The sequence below is a fragment of the Eupeodes corollae genome, chromosome 2 (genome assembly GCF_945859685.1).
Source record: "Eupeodes corollae chromosome 2, idEupCoro1.1, whole genome shotgun sequence".
NCBI lineage: Eukaryota > Metazoa > Arthropoda > Insecta > Diptera > Syrphidae > Eupeodes > Eupeodes corollae.
The window spans coordinates 52,152,187-52,160,092 of record NC_079148.1 but is presented as its reverse complement, the minus strand read 5'-3'; the positions used below and the strand labels follow the sequence as shown (position 1 = coordinate 52,160,092).

At 41.5% G+C, this 7,906-nt stretch overlaps 1 pseudogene; it reads left to right on the top strand.

Moving 5' to 3' along the window:
• The first annotated feature begins 4,967 nt into the window (after nucleotides 1-4,967).
• On the top strand, nucleotides 4,968-6,649 carry LOC129944912 (ATP-dependent DNA helicase PIF1-like; annotated as a pseudogene).
• Nucleotides 6,650-7,906: the final 1,257 nt, after the last annotated feature.

The following is a 7,906-nucleotide window of genomic DNA, read 5'->3' as shown; positions in this document are numbered from 1 at the left end:
AGCTCTGTTTGCTCAGTAAGACAAAAGATTATTTAGTTTCCACGGAGCAAGTAATGGCAGCCCTTTCTAATTCCTTGTTGGAACAAAAGTCTTTGTTGAAATCAGGACTTCAGTCAATTATTGACTGGGCTTTCAACTCACCGAATGACTTGAACCCAAACTCTTTGTTTGACAAATTTACAAATTTGTTTGGATCATCCTCTGATTCCTATAAAAACACAGAACTAGCATTGCAGGTGATATGTGGTAAGAGAGCTGAGTGCATTGAGGTGAGGCGTGAGAGATTAATTTCTGAGATATCTAATAAGAACATTCAGTCTGCGCTTAGAAACGTTAATCCAAGTGCAGAGCATCTTTTTGACAAACAGGCGCTACAGGACTTAATGCAATCGCTTGGTGGATCTCAGTCTTGGCTAAGCACGCCTTCTTTTTCTAGGGAGAGAAGGCCTTTTCATAATCAACGGTCGTCTTACAGCGACAGAAAAAAGAGAAGTGAGACCAGGTATAATTATAAGAGATCTGCACACAGAAACAATTACAAAGAGAGGCAGGGAGATAGCAAGCAGGACAGAAGGGGAGCGAATTCCTTTCGCTCCAAAGAGAATACCAAGGCCAATAAATGAGTCACAAACACCGTTCAGGGGAGGGCAGCTAAGGTTTTTCAAAGACAAGTGGCAGAACCTTAGCGCAAATTCTTTCATCCTACAAAGCATTTCTGGAGTAAGGATACCGTTTTGTTCCAAACCCCTTTTAGTTTTTCCAACAGAAGATATTTTACAAAATTTTTCGACAAATCCATCTCAAAGATGGATCTTCAAGTACACGAGATGAAAGAGTCAGGTGTGTTAAAGCCCTCCCCTCAAGTCAGCCCAAGTTTTATTTCAAAGATGTTCCTAATAAAAAAATCCAGCGGGGGAGTTCGTCCCATTTTCGATCTGAGAGCGCTGAACAACTATGTAACAGAAAAGTCTTTCAAACTGATCTCTCACGCCTCCGTCCCAGATTTTATACAGGCAAAAGATTGGATGACAAAGATAGACTTATCACATGCATACTTTCATGTGCCAATAGCAGAAAGCCATCGACCCTTTCTGAGAGTAGTGTACAGAGGCGAACTCTTACAACTTACCTGCCTCCCGTTTGGCCTGTCATCAGCTCCCAGGCTGTTTTCAGCCCTAACTTGTTGGATCGCGGAGATTCTTCGAAGCAGAGGTATCCGAGTTTTAGTTAACCTGGACGACTTCCTTTTGGTAGGTCAAGATTTGCCCAAGCTTACAGTTCAGGTCGCGGAGACTGTAGAACTTTTAGAGGCCCTCGGATGGGTGATAAATTTAAAGAAGTCGGTTGTCATACCAAATCAGGTTATGGAATTTCTGGGTATTCAGTGGGATTTGAAAGTGAATCGTATGAGTATTCCAGAGATAAAAAGGAGAAGATCAGACTTTCTCTTCAGGCGTTGGTTCAAAAGAAATTTTGCAACCGGAAAAGACTTCAGAAGCTTTTGGGACAGCTGAACTTTGCAAGTTTTGTAATACCAAGGGGAAGATTAAACTGTCGCTGCCTTCAGATCTTCCTTCGAAGATTCAACAGACGTGTGAGACATATACTCCCCATCCCTCGGAGGGCCATGGAGGAGATCACTTGGTGGCTCGGAGCCACAGACAAGTTGTCACCAATTCACAAACCGGCAATAACAAACTTTTTGGTAACAGATGCGGCAGCCTCAGGTTGGGGTGCTCAATTGGACGACACTGCCATGTCAGGTCGATGGTCAAGAAAACAGGTAAGGTGGCACTCCAATATGAAAGAGATGTATGCGGTGTACAGAGCTATAAGTGCCCGAGCGGATCGGCTGTGGGGCTCGCACATCTTGCTTCAGACAGAAAATCGTGCTCTCGTGGCTTACATTCAAAAGGAGGGGGGAACCAGGTCTATTGGCCTATTAGATCTAACTTATCAGATTCTTCACCTCGTAGATCAGTTCAATATAACCATATCTGCTTTCTACCTCCCGGGAAGGTACAATGGCATAGCAGACAGACTTTCAAAGGGTCGATCTATCCCCGAATGGCATCTTCTACCCGCAGCAAGGAAACTTATCTTCGAGAGATGGGGGGTACCCGACATCGATCTGTTTGCTTCAAGGGACACGGCTGTTGTCGAAAGATATGTGTCGATAGATTCAAGAGATCGTGCGGCAGAGTTTCTCGACGCATTCAGTCGCCATTGGAAGTTTCAACTAGGGTGGATATTTCCTACACCAAATCTGATGCCGAAGGTGTTAGCTCACCTAAACCAGTCACAGGGAACCTCCCTCATTGTAGCCCCCGAGTGGAAGCAAGTGTTTCGGATGCACGACCTGAAGGCTCGGGCGCTAGAGCCACCACTAGCAATCAACAACCTGCGGAGGGTATTGATAGATATGACCACCAGACGTCCATCTCCACAGGTCGAACTTTTGAGCCTGAACGTATGGAGAGTTGGGGGTGGGGTAATCAGGTAGAAGCTTGGTCGAATGAAGAAAAAGAATTACTTAAGAGAGGATGGAGAGTTTCGACTTTAAGGACATACTTACCAACTATAAGAGCTTGGATAGCTTGGTGCAAAGTAAATCATTTTAATGCGAATTCTCCATCAGGTCCCATTGTGGCTAGATTTTTGGCCTGGTTATTTTTAAAAGAAAACTATGCACCAAGTACTATTCTTGTCTATAAATCTGTAATTTCACCATTTTGTGGCCCAAATGCAGTTGAAAATCTGTCTTCACATTTCTTAGTGAAACAGATTTTAAAAGCAGTATCATTAGCAAGACCTGCTACGAGAAAGTTACAGACTTGGGATCCCCGGACTGTAGTAGATTGGCTGGCCTCAACAAAAAGCAAGGAGACCCTTTTTGACGCATCAAGGAGGGCGGCTATCATCTTGCTACTTGCATCTGGACGAAGAGTTCATGATCTTACATTGCTTAGAGTTTCCCCCGATAGTTTTATAGAGGGTAAAAACGAGATTATATTACATCCGTCTTTTGGTTCGAAGACTGACTCAGCCACATATAGACAGTCCAGTTGGCAGTTACTCGAGCATTCAAACAAAAACATCTGTCCAGTATATTGGTTAAGGCGTTTAATCAGATTAGCCGAGGAGAGAAGAGCAAGTGTGGATAATCTTGACAGTCTTTTTATAAGCGTAAAGGGACCAGTCAGACCAGCATCAAGAACATTGATCGGCGGTTGGGTGCGTTCAGTTTTACGAGAGGCCGGAATAAGTGATACACCTGGTAGTGTGCGAGCCGCGGTTGCTTCACTAGGTTGGCTCCAGAACCACCCTGTTGATGAAATTCTTTCTTTTGTTTAACAATAACTTATTATACAAGAAGAACAATATAGTCTGTCAAATCAATAGCATATCTCGGAGATATGATGTTAAATGGACTAAATTGATTAGAATATATTTTGTTTTATGGGAATTAGGTTCATAATTATTTTTTATTAGAACTATTTCTAGTTTTCATCATCATAGCGTTGTGCTCAAACACCAGCAGATAACAAACACGTCTTCAACAGCGACGCTGTGTTTTCACCAGGCAGATAATATGACGGTTTTACACTAAAATAAAACCGTTATTATTTGCCGACAGAAAACACAGCGTCGCAGTAAGTTCCTTACTGGTGAAGACGCTATGAAGAATTGTACTCCTGGTTGGCGCTTGCAGTGTTTGACAGCAACAGAACTGCCCTCTGGGCGACAAATCGAGAAACTTTGTTAGAGATTTAGGCTGAACACGTAAGATCCTAGGGCGAATACACAATAGCTTCTTCAACAGCGACGCTGTGTTTTCTGTCGGCAAATAATAACGGTTTTATTTTAGTGTAAAACCGTCATATTAAATTATATGGACCGTACTATCGATTCAAATAAAGATTTCATTCGTTTTTTTAATTTCATGTGTTTTTTGAAAAAAATGTCTTATAGCTTTTAAAATTCACCCTTTACTTTCTCTAATTTTTAATGCATTTATGTGAAATGATGCAAAACATTAAAATAAAAACCAATAGGTAAAAACTGTTCCAAGAGAACGCACTCCTCACTAGTCAATCAACTTTATACTTTATGGAAATCTAGACTCCATAAATGTGTATATATACTCATCTTCTACGTTCAATTAGGCCCAATTAAAAATCAGTTCCTTCAACCACAACCCTTCCCAACAGTTCTCGCATAAAATAAAATTCAAATAGATTTTCAGAAAATTAAAAAAAAAACGCGATACATTTAAAAATATACTCACTTAGGAATCATTGCAATATTCTTTTATAAATAAATATAAATGCGTTTCTTAGTTCGTCGTCATGTGTCAGGGCCAATTATGAAACTCCATGGACGGAAGCAACAAATAATGGCAGGTGTTGAAGCATTCAGCTGGCGTGGTCCATTCTAAAAATGAGACGTTTTTCAACTTCGATCACATCACTTTATATGATTTTTGCATATTACACAGCATCGAGTCTTGTGCACATATTTTACAAATTATTATCCATATACCAGATTTAGAATAATTTTTAAGACTAATGAATTCGTTTACAGAGAATTTGTCAAGTTGAGGATACGATACGTCAGTTCAAGTGAAGCTAAATTAAGAATCTTCAGCAATGACGGAATATGTACAGACGCACAAATGTTGTGTATAAATTTATTCGTTCATTGATGAAGTGGTAAGAATCTTCAATGAATTCTATTTTAGTTTATAATATTCCTTAATTTTTAGAATGATTATGTGTAAACACTTGATATAGCGCTACAATATAATCTGTCCAGGGTTCACCTTGTTTAGTTTGAGTTTGGCGCGTTTTCATTCTCAATTTCATTTTTTCTTTTTCTGATTCCTCATTTGCCTTTGTTCCACCTATTAATAGAACAGGTGCCCACGAAAAAATCACAATTTCATTAAAATTTAATTAAAATTCGAGATGGATTCAAACGACGCCGTCCTCACCTGTGCGGTAAACATCCAATGGACTGATTCCGTTGGAGTAACAGGAAGAAAATTGGTCTACCGCACAGCAACCCTCAGCAACAGCAAGTTCATGGACGAGGTAAAGTGTGCCTTCAATTTTCAAGCCGAAAATTGTTCGATGTATCTGTCCAATGCACCTCCTCATGAACTTCCTACGAATTGTGTTCATCAAGTTAAATGGATCCCTGAATGAAAACCTACACAAGGCTACGATGCAGAACAAACTACGAGCCCATCTCTTATCCGGGAAGCCGAGTGCTTTTGAGGAAGTTAGCCCGGTAACAACCGCTGAAATGGTGATGGCCAGAAAGGCAGCCGGTATGTCCAAATCTACTGTGACCACACCCTCCCCAAAAGCCTTCAAGAAACAGAGGTTCGATAAGCTCCGTTCAGGTGAGAATTCCGTTCCGGCAGCCAAGAAACTCTACCAACACTCACCGCTGGCCGAGGAGAGTGTTAAACTCTGCCAGGAGCAGATGAAGTCTTGGAAGCCTGCGTTGCTGGCAAGAATATATTCTTCACCGGTTCAGCAGGAACGGGCAACAGTTTCCTTTTGAAGTAAGTGGCTACGGCCTCCACGGGTGAGGCAGCTTGTTTAATTGGCATCTCGGCCTGTGTCCTTATCGAACTGGAGGAAATGCAAGAGACTGATTATTGACGAAATATCAATTGTGGATGGATTGTTCTGTGAGAAAATAGAAACCGTAGTGCGCCACGTTCGCAAGAATGACCGTCCTTTTGGAGGAATTCAATTGATTCTCTGTGGGGACTTCCTCCAGCTTCCCCCTGTTGTCAAACGAGACGAATCAAATGCCCAGCGCTTTTGTTTCCAATCACCGGCCTGGGAAAAGTACATCGAGTGTGTTTTCGAAAGTCCGTCGTCAAAGTGACCCGGAGTTTGTGGAAATTCTCAATCATTTGCGCATTGGACACATCAATGAGGACATAACCAAGCGTCTTATGACCACGTCGAATCAAAAAATCGAAGGCAATGGCATTTTGACAACCCAATTGAGTTCCCACACCAACGAAGCCAACTCAATAAACGAATCGAAGCTGGAAAATATCGAAGGCGAAAAGGTCCTGTTCAAGGCCGAGGCCAGCATGTCAAAGCAGCTCGATAGCCTCGTTCAGACTCCGTCGCAGTTATATTTGAAGATCAATGCTCAAGTTATATTGTTGAAGAACAGCAACATAGCAAATGGGTTGGTGAATAGAGCCCGAGGGGTTGTGGTTCGCATCGAACGGGGCGTTCCAACTGTTCAAATCAAGAACAACCAAGAATACGTGTGCAAGCATGAGAAATGGATGATCAAGACTGCCAGTGGAGACAATGTCACCCTCCGACAGATTCCCCTCAAACTCGCCTGGACTTTCTCCATTCACAAGTCACAGGGACTCACCCTCGATTGTGTTGAGATGTCTCTATCCAAAGTATTCGAAGCCGGACAGGCTTATGTTGCTCTAAGTCGTGCCAAGAGTTTGGACAGTGTGAGAGTTCTGGATTTTAATCCGAAACAAGTTTGGGCCAATCCGATGGTGTGCCAATTTTATAAATTATTCCGACGACGTTTGCACGACACAACAATGATTCCACTTGGCAATAAGAATGCAAAAGCAAAGAAAGAAAAGTAATTTTGAAACAAATGATTACAAAATGAGCAACAAGGCATGCAGATATCGGGGGTGTTCTTGAAATTCCAAAGGATATCTTATGTTTTCAGAAAATGCCTTAAAATATTAAAGGAGGTCTTGGGATATTAGAGAATGTCTTGAAATATCAAGGGAGGTGTGGTGATTACAGGCAAGACTTGAAATATGAAAATAGAATTTGAAATATGAATATTAAAAAAGGTCTTGAAATATCAAGAGATTTTAAAATATCAAAGGAAAGTCTGGAAATATCAAGTAATGACTTAAAATTTGTAAGGATAAACGCACAAATACAAGAGAGTTTCAATTGGAAAAATTTGTACCTTGTGAGAGTCCCCACACTAGTAATCTTGTAAATATTGAAGACATTTACATTGATATTTAAGGGTAGTTAAATTTGTGGCAAACATTTGATTGCAAGCTCGTACGCCTCACATTACAGAAAATATTGTTATACGATTGCGTAGCTGAAGAGCCGTCCTTCAACTCCTTGTCGTGCCCAACAATTGTACATTTCACGCTCGTCGTTTATGATCATTATGCATACAGACTTGCATTTACACGCTTACAAGGTGCAATTGACTCAAAAACTAAAGCCTCTTTCGAGCGTCGTAAATGGTCAGAATTATGGCAAAAAATTTCAACAGTGATGTGGAATCGTCAATTATCAGAATTGTATCATTTAAGCAGTTGATTATTCCATAGTGATTGTCGAAAAAAGTAGTACACTTGACATGATGGTTAGTGCGTTGGACTGTCATGCCAGAGGTCTTTGGTTCGATCCCTGATGCCATAAGACATAGTGACTTACAACTCTCAACCATTCCTGTGTGCGAGTGCTGTTGTCAGGGATGGAGGGAACCTACAGTTATAATCCGAGTTCGAACGGCTTACTCTTGGAGAATTTTTCAATTCCTTGCAAGACGCAGTACCCGTGAAATAAAACTTCAGATGGCATAGTCACGGATCGAACCCAAGACCTCTGAACCGAAGGAACTCTGCTCCGCCTTATGCATGACGTCCCGATTGTACAGGATTCACCTATCCACGGTTCGTCGTCTGACGTGGTAGATTAGCGGAACTGCCAATCTATCCTGTATCAGACCGCATCTATCTAAAAAGAGGAATGCCTCTGGTGGAATGAAGCCGCTCAAGCGTCCACTTTCAAAATACTCGTCGTTCGGATAGAGCGCCCCGAAAATTGCAATGTGACCTCGAACGAGTCTTATCACGAAATTG